A 9,760-nucleotide genomic window follows, 5' to 3' on the forward strand; every position below is an offset into this window, starting at 1 on the left:
GGCAATCAGGTTGGCAGGGGAGTGGTTAGGGGGTGATCAGGCTGGCAGGCAGAAGTAGTTAGGGGTAATCAGGAAGGCAGGTAGGCAAGAAGTTGGGAGGCAGCAGTCCTGGATTATGAGAGAGATGTCTGACTGCCTGTTTAGGTCCCATCCTACCTTGATCTGGTCTAAACAGGCAGTTAGACATCCCTCAAGGGGTCCTAGATTGAACAGGGTGAAGGCTGGGCTGTGGAACACCCCCCCCCCCCCCGCACAAATTTTGTACACTGGGCCTTTAGTAATGTAAAAGCAAAACAAATGCCAGCTTTTTCCTCCAGAAGTTGTTTGTGCCTGGAGAGAAACATACTTATTGCCATGGAATCCCTAAAGGATTGAGAGGGGAAGTGATCTGTTGCACTCCTCCTCACCTTCCTTGCCCCAGTCCTAAGGCAGTCAAGCTCACTGAAGAATGTTTCAAAGACCCCAGCTACATGCTTCCAAATTTTTCCAATCATCCATTTTCTGCATGAATACTTGGGGGAAAAATTAATCTATCCATCACAACCAGCTGATTATATCCATTCTGTAATAAAATCAGAATTGATAACTATTTTGAATAGATATAATGTAAATGTGCTGTAGAAGCCTCATTTAGCTGAAATGTGTCCTCACTAGCACATTGATATTTCTGCCTACAGGCTCTTCAGGGCAATCTAGGCTTTTTCTATCATGCTTCCCCAAATTCTTGCAAGCTCTACTCAAAGGCATTTCCACATTTTAGGTATTGATTATAGCAACACCCACATGTCAGTAACAAAATATGTACAGGGATATGGCAATGGCATAATAGATGACCACTTCTAATCACCAAAATAATAGGTACTCCAAATTATTAACCATATCTACAGTGAAAACTTTTCATCACTCAGTATGCAAAGATGTAGGCTCATGGTTTGGCTTGATGCAGTGAGCTATCCTGGGATGAAAACACCAGGTAGCCATGCTAGCTTTTTTTTTTTGTCACCTTGGGTGTACACTTTCCCAATAAGAATTGAGAAGGCTTTAGTGGACTCAACAGGATATATCTCTAATTCTTGGCTGCTTTTAGCTTTATATGAAAAAAGAAAGGAGAAAAGTCTTAGTGAATCAGTATCTGGGTCTTTCATAGATAATCACCTGGGACCTTTTTGACCTTTTAACATTATGCTGCTTTTTAGAGGTCAGCTTGAATTTGTTGCATGGAGAACAATTGTACATGCCAAATCAATCATCCCTTTTGTTAATATCACATGAGTACCAAGAGTCTGATATTTTTTCATCACATTTACTCTGATAAAAAAAATACAAAAAGTACATGGCATCACTTTGAGAATGTTCTAATTTCTATGTGGGCATTCTTGAAGAGATTTGTAACAGCTGCAATTTTCTCATATTGTAGGAAGTCTTTCTAGAACACGTAGCAGGGATGGTTTTCAGTATTAGAATTCTAAAACAGGAAAATATCAATCTAATTTCTCTGTTTCTATTAATGCTTTTTCAAACACTATTCCTCTCTATCTCTCATACAATCACTTTATAGGTGCACACACACATACAGAGAGAAGCACCCACTAAATGTGTCAGAAATGCTCTATTCCTCTGGGAGGATGAGCATATATGTTCAGTAGGGAGACTTGGACAGCTATGTTAAAAAGTCAAGGCTCTCTGTCTTCTGATACTATATTGCCAGCTATTACACTTCTGTACATTAATGAGTATTGCCCATGTTTGTCTCACGTGTCAGCATGTCTGTGAATTTTTTATTTTAAATAATTAATGTGCACTTTTAAAATAATTTTTTTTTACTTTTAAAATAATTTGTTTCCAATTTTGTAGAGTTAACAATTAGAGTAAGAAATGTACACAGGTGATGATTGAGTAAAGCTCAGCTCCTGTGAGTCAATTGCTCTGCTTTTGGCTCAGTTGATATTTATTACCTTACTAGAGGCCCAGTGCACGAAATTTGTGCGCTGCAGGGCTTCCTCAACCCAGCCAGCACTCTCCCGAAGTCCAGGACCCCTCAGGGGATGTCCACTTGCTGGCTTAGGCCTGTTCCCCATAGCAAACAGGCATAAGCCGACAGTTGGAAATCCCTCTAGCAGTCCAGGACCTCTCGCTCCTTACTGCTCACCTGCTCACTGCTCCTTACCACTCAGCTCACTGCTCCTCAGCACTGCCATGGAGGCAGGAGAGGCTCCCATCACTGCCACTGTGCTCGCCAGCTATGAGCCCTATCTTTCTGTGTAGTTGTTTGTATGCCAACTGCTCTCTTCCTTCTCAGTTAGGGTGAGCAGCATGTGAGGGCAGAGTGCACTGTCATGGAACACAGAGGGCTGCCCAGAGCTGTGGGATGTGGCCAGGCCCACGGGATGAGAGGTGAACACAGAGACGCTATCTCACCCAATTGTGGGGCGGGCTGGCCAGCCTTCATCTGCCTTACCCCACCCAGAGAGGGACCAAGCATGGTGTCTGCCTCTCCATTCTCCATCCTTCCATCTGTGACACTTATCACCCTTGCCAGGCCTCCCCCAGAGTGAGTTCAGCTCAATCCCTGAATGTAAAAGGACATGTGGGAGGGTGGGAGGAGAAGAGCCACCACTCCAGTGCCCCCTGATTCCCAGCGACAGGACCTGATCTCTGGATGATGGCCACAGCTGCAGAACATATATCTGTTTTAAGGGAAGTTGGGAATGCATACTTTCATATGAGCCCCTATTCCAAAAGGTGGCAATTTATTCACATTGTGCCAAAGACACCTTCAAGAGTAACATAAGTGGGTAAAGTCAGCCAAACCAGGCCACTTTGTCATCCAATCTCTCTGAGGCACGTGGACAGAACCAAGTCTCAGCTCTTCACAGAACACTTTGGGTTTTTGTTGTTGTTGTTGTTTGTGTTAAGCCTAAAGGACAGAGGTCTGTCTCCATTCTTGTTCTTTGGGATTTTTTCATCATCGGATAAGAGGATGCATACATTAGGGAAATCCTTTTGAGATACAATATTCCAGTTACATTCTTGTGAGGATGACAGTGCCCCTCAGAGGGAGGGAGCCGACAGATGAGGAGCAGGGAATTCTGAAAAACCAAAGTAATGATGCTAAGCCTTTCCTTCATGTGTCTGACACCCCCCCTTTAGGCAGCCTGCAGGCCGAGCATCTGCTGGACCTTTACCACTTGATGTCCTGGAAGACTGCCCTGGGCCCTGCTAGGTGGTGTGCAGGGCTGCCTGGGCCCAGGGGGAGTTGCCTCCCCACCCCAGCCATTTCTGGTACAGCTCTTGCACATGGGCACTGGTTTCTGGGAGCCACCCTGGGATGGCAGTGTAGATGCCTTCCATCTGCCGCAGCAGTGCCCCGTCTGCATACCAGTTGTCCGACTGGGCCTGGCCCCTGCTGCTTAGTCATCCCCAGCGCAGGCCAGGACCTCCACGAAGTGGCAGGGGAACTTGCCCCTCTACAGCTTCAGGACCATTTCTGGATGTTCAGAAAGCCATAAGCAGCCTCAAAGCGTAGCAGAGCCTCTCTGTCCCTTTTAAGGGTGACCTCCTGGAAGTTTTTGTTCTTCAGGATGTGGTAGGTGAGCAATCCCACGTCCTCGTGAACAGCTCCTTGGTCATGTGCCTTAAAATGTGTGCCAGGTACCCGTCTGAGCTTGCATCCTCGTGGAACCTCACCTCCTTCTCCTTCATGTCTCCAAACAGTGTCCTTGGCAGCATCATTCAAGGCGAGGTCACTTTGCTCCATTATATGGACTATTTCACCCGAGTTTAACACCTGGGAACTATGTAAAGCTGTGGGAACATCTTCTCAAAGGGCCTCCAGTTTCTTGGAGGGCCAAAATGATGTAGAAAATCTTGTCTGGGGACAGGTTCTGCTGTCTGGTGACATAATCCTTCACCAGAGAGCCCGTGATGTGCTGGGGAGATGTGGCCGAGCAGATGTGGGGTTTATGGAATGACATAGCACATGTTCTGCATATCAGACCCAGCCAGGGCAGGCAGAGGTCAGCATGAGAAGTGGGGCTTTTCCTCATGGTGCTGGCAGTACTGACGCACAAATTCCTTCTGACTCTCCAGAATGCTGATTTTCACAGCTATCTTCATGTCAGAGAGTGCACCCCAAGGCTTTTGAGAAAGCCACAGTCTTCTGGATGCATCAGTGACACTGAGGCTGAATGTAGTAGCAAAATAAGGCAGAAACTAAGGACACAAAGACACTGCCAACACCTTGTGCTGTGAGGTATCACATTTCTTATCATGGTTCAGAGTATGGAAGAAGTCCTTGGTGTTCTGTTGAGAAACTTAGACTGCTTTCTCTGCAGTCTCACAAAAGTCACATAATAGGCAGTCAGTCAGAAATATCTTGGCATCGGTCAACTTATGGAATTCTCCCTTCTCTCTGTTCTCCTGAGCCAGATTCCAGACATTGAGTCTGCGACATTCTCTTGGTCATTGGTTTGTTTTTGTTTTTTTTACTACATTCCTTCTGTATGCAGCGATCACACTTCATCTGGAGTGGACCAGGTGGGGGCCGGCTAGAGTGACCTGGAAGAAGCCTAGGGAGAGCAGTCAGTCACCGCTGGTCACCCCTGGGGCTACTGGCAATATCCTTTTTTCCTTGTGGAGTGCCTAGGTAGGGGAAGCAACCACAGGGCAAGAGTTCCAGGAGGCTGGCAGTGCTGTCAGGATTGGGCCAGAGGCACTGGTTCATTGGTGCCTGTCCTGTCTTCTGGAAATTGAACCTATAGAACTATTAAGGAAGCCAGTCCCCAGTTCTGCCCCTCCTCAACCACCGATTGATTGGAGTCTGAAGGCTGGGAGGAGGGACCAAGAGGCCTGCCTTTCAGCTGCTCAACAGTGCCCCACACCATTCACTCTGGTTCCTTGTTAACCATCCCCTGATCAATGGGAACCTGTTGGCCAGGGGAGAGAGCAAGCAGTCTGCCTCCCACCTGCTCACCAGTTGCTGCTGTCATGGATTTATTGGAGCCTAAGGGACCCCAGTTCCCCCATTAGCCATCCTCTGATCAATGGAGCCTGAGGGCCAGGTGATGGACTGGTTGTTCGCTCGGTAGTTACAGATCCTGGTTCTTTAAATATATATATAAGCTGTCAGTGCTGCACATAATGTACTGAGGTCTGCATAAAGCATTCACATAAGGATGAATAAATTGAGACTGAGTCAATCTTGAAAAAAAAAAGAAAAAGAAAAAAAAGAGATAGTCTAGGTCCTATACTCTAGGGCACATGTGTCAAACACAAGGCCAGAGGGCCAAATCCAGCCCGCCAGGCCTTGCAATGTGGCCCGCACCGCGCTGTCATCACTGCACTCCGCTGTCAGTTTATGACATTGTCAGTTTATGACTGTTCAGTAAACCATTCGGCCCGCGATTTAGGCTGGATTTTAGATTTTGGCCCCTTCTCTGATTGAGTTCGACACCCCTACTCTAGGGTTCAACAACAGAAATTTTCCTTACTGGGATGCCAATTGGAAATAACTATTCAGTTTTATGTTCTTCACTATGCAAACCTCTCCATCGCTAATACCCCTGTACAAATTGAATGATTGCAACCCAATTGCTATTTTCTTCTTTTAAAATTGCAAAACCAAAATGGATTAGTTCTAAATGGCTGGCTGCACTACAGTTTTCCCTTTAATGTAAACCAGATGAGCGAAACAGCTTAAAAATGTTTGCATTTCATGGATCTTAGGGACATTTAAAAATATGTCACCATTACACTCACCAACATATTGAATGTCAACTACACAGAAAACAAAATTGTGTGTGTGTGTGTGTGTGTGTGTGTGTGTGTGTGTGTATTGTGGACCAGCTGGACAGTAAATAAAGAGTCCTGCTTCCTACTCTCAGGGAGGTTTTAGCAAAGATAGTTTCAAATGCCCTTGGTCACAGGAATTACATACACGGTGGGGCAAAATAGGTTTGGAGCTGTTTGTGTGGAAAATAACCAATAATTAGTAAATAATTATACAAGAATAAGCTCTGTGTTTCACGTACTCACAACTGGAACCTACTTGTACCCCACCTTTATAATATTGTGACTAAACTTTGCTAGTACCCAAATACATAGGTTTTATTTCATAGAAACTCTCATCAAATTTAGTCAGAATATGATAAATGCTATAACACAATCAAATTACCAGAGGGAAAATATTGACTAGGGAAATTTCATAAGTTTCAAAGTTGAATCTCAAAAGATGAGTAGGACTTTAATAATTAGAAAGGTAGTAGATGACTCTAGGCAAAAACAAACAAAACAAATACAAACACAAAAATTCACATTATAAGCCAAGGGATAGAGTCATGACATAGCACTGAGTGTCCAAAAAACATTATTTAGCCTAGTGTAACTGGACAATAGGAGTCAAAGTCCATGATATGCAAGAGATGTTAAGGAAAAGAATGATCTATCTGAAATGCTTCATTCCTTTATGTCTCATGACCTGAAAGAGACTGCGAGTCACCTAGGTCTAGATTATTGAAATGTCTCTGAAACCTAGTTATTCTATATGTTTTGCAGAAACCCAATAAGCAAAGTATTCTCTTCAGTAGATGAAAACCAAAGAAAATGATCTATGAGAAAAGTATGATTCACAGCCTTGATTATTACACTGGAGTGGATCAGCCTTACTAAATTCTCCCTTTTCTATTGAACAATCTCTTCTCCGCCTGCTGTAGAAATAATTTGTCAAGCAATATGGGTTGTCAAGCAGTACAGTCTTATAGAAAAAGAAAAATCAGCAAGATGATGAAGAGAAAATATTCTTCAAATAAATTCTTTCATCCAAAATGTATATTTTAATTATTTTTACATGAAGTTTATTTGGAATGTTTATGTCTCCAAAATCATTTAAATGGTCTTTCTCTCCCTCTCTCTTCTCCTCCACTCCCCTTCCTTCTCCCCTCCCCCTCCGTCACATACTCATATACCAACACACAATATTTGTATACTTCTTTGGGAGGGGGGCTAAATTTTTATATAATATAATATACAAACCTCTTAAGTGTATCAATTGATTTGTTTTGACAAATTCACACACCATGAAACCCAGACCCTTATCAACATATAGAATATTTTATCACCATTGAAAGCTCCATAATATAAATATATCACAGTTTATTTACCTATTTTCTAGTTGACAACAGTTGGGCTGCTTCCAAATTTGAGCAGTGTTGAATAGAGCATGGTTTTTTTGAACTATATTCTCATTTCCCTTAGGTAAATGTCAAGGAGTGGAATTTCTGTGTCCTAGAGTTAATTTACACATTACTGATCTCCCAGTACGTCCCTCAGACCAGGTTCCAGATGATTCCAACTCATTGTTTCATGAAAAAAATTATTTCATTGTAGAAAAAGCTTAGTGCAGTTTTAATTTTATTAGAATTTGGGAAATATGCACTTTAGTTCTAGCCCTCTCAGGTGCCTGATGACCCATAAGATAAGTCATTTCTCCTCTCTCAGTATTTTTCATTTGTAAAATGAGTATTTTGGAATCAATGATGTTTAAGGATATCTAAGTTATCCTAATGTAAGATTATATTGAGGGCTGATAAGGTCTGAATGTTTGTGTCTCCCACCCCAAATTCATATGCTGAAATCCTAACCCACAATGTGATGTTATTAGGAGGCTAGGCCTTTAGGAAGCTCTGGTCATGAAGGTGAAGCCTTCATTTAACAGGGTTAATGTTTTATAAAAATACCCCACAGAGATCCATCATTTATTCCTCCATGTGAAAACACAACAAGAAGGATGGACCCTGGAAACAGTCCCCAGCATAACAGTACAGGTAGCTTGATCTCAGACTTCCAGCCTCCAAAACTAGGAGAAATAAATTTATGTTGTTTATAAGCCACCCAGCCTGTGGTTATTTGTTACAGAAGCCAGAATGGACTGCAACAAGGACCTTTTAGGTAGCTTATGGCAGAAAGATATTTGAGTGAAATCATTCCCTCAAAACACTGTGCCAAATAATTCCCAGTCCATTTACACATTAATTTGTCCCTGGATCTAGAACTATTCCAGAACTATGTCATATTTGGACATCAAACTTTGAAAGTAAAATCTCTCATAATAAAACGGTAAAGAGGGTGAAATATGCTATCCTTATTATCCAAGCTAAGAACCAAAAAGTAAACATTTTCCAAGAGTGATGACCTCATCTGCCACACTCAGCCATTCATTTATCACACATTTATTGGGTTCTTACTGAAGTCCACATCTTATATAGGCACCGAGAATATAATGATGAAATAAATATGCCCTTCAATCTGTAAAATAATATAGTCAAATGAGAAAGATAGGATGGCTACAGATAAATTACCTTATTGACCAGAATGCAATCTAATATTTACAAAGTGTTACAGAACCATATTTTGATAAATTAGCAACTCATAGCAAATACTAAGGTTTATGCCACCAATTAAGTAACTTGAGTCAGTTCAGTCCCTTGGGCTGTAGGGAAAACTCATCTGCCCCTTCTAACCTGGCATTACAATGGTAGCATGAGAACACATAAAATATTTTACATTTTCTCAGAACCAGGATTGTTCTCACAGAATATAATAGAAATGCAGTGGGGAGCTGAAACCGGTTTGGCTCAGTGGATAGAGCATTGGCCTGCGGACTAAAGGGTCCTGGGTTCGATTCAGGTCAAGGGCATGTACCTGGGTTGCGGGCACATCCCCAGTAGGGGGTGTGCAAGAGGCAGCTGATCCATGATTCTCTCTCATTGATGTTTCTAACTCTTTATCCCTCTCTATTCCTCTGTAAAAAATCAATAAAATATATTATATAAAAAAAGAAATGCAGTGAGGAAATGTCCTATATCTAAAACTACCCTTTAGTGAGGTTGAAAGGTTATCATTCTGAAATTCACTATTAAACATATATTATACATAGTAAAATTTTAACAGAGATATATATACAAATAAGCAAACATATATTCCCACAAATTGCCCTCTTTATTGCATCATCATTGCTCTTTACTTATGATACCAGAAGTAGTGTTTGTGAACCTTTATTTGTGCCATGGTATTAACTCAAATTTATCTACCAAGATTCCTTTCAATTCCTGATGACTAGAGTTTACTCCTTCTCACCTCTTCTCTTCACATGAAGAAAGCTATAAGAATGGAGGTGAGAGCAATGTTACAATCATAGGAATAGTCAGAAGCCTACTCTGATTGAGTTCTTTGTATTTTTATCTTGAAATAATTATAGATTCACAGAAGATGCAAAGAATACAAAGAAGTCCCTGTGCTCTTAACCTAGTTCCCCCAATGTTAACAACTTATACACAACTATTGTACAGTATTAAAACAAGGAAATTGATACCTGGTACAATTCACAGGCCATATTTAAATTCCATGAATTTTACAATACATTTAATGTGTGTTTACATAAGTGTGTGTGTGTGTGTGTGTGTGTGTGTGTGTGTGTGTAGTTTCATGCAAGATTATTACATGTATAGGTACATGTAATTACCAATGGTCATGATATGAAACCTTTCATCACCACAAGATCCCTTGTTCTGTTCTCTATTTTGTTTTTGTGATTTTCCGTTTCTAAATTTTATTCCATGGCATAGCATTCCTAGCACTTTTGAAGTTAGACATAAGGGAAAACTGCATCCTACAAATTACAAGGTAGATTAGGAAATAACTATTTAACTATTGCAAATAATCTTTATAAAATTAAGTGGGCATTTTCATTGGGGGTCATGCTGTA

General features: G+C 41.6%; 1 pseudogene across 1 annotated transcript; it reads right to left on the reverse strand.

The window, feature by feature from the left end:
* Positions 1-3,219: 3,219 nt before the first annotated feature.
* LOC311615581 (nuclear prelamin A recognition factor-like) lies at positions 3,220-4,522 on the reverse strand (annotated as a pseudogene). Its single transcript has one exon. The product of its transcript is annotated as a nuclear prelamin A recognition factor-like (transcript).
* Positions 4,523-9,760: the final 5,238 nt, after the last annotated feature.

This window comes from Pipistrellus hanaki (genome assembly GCF_964339955.1).
Source record: "Pipistrellus hanaki genome assembly, chromosome: X".
In the NCBI taxonomy this organism is placed as follows: Eukaryota; Metazoa; Chordata; class Mammalia; order Chiroptera; family Vespertilionidae; genus Pipistrellus; species Pipistrellus hanaki.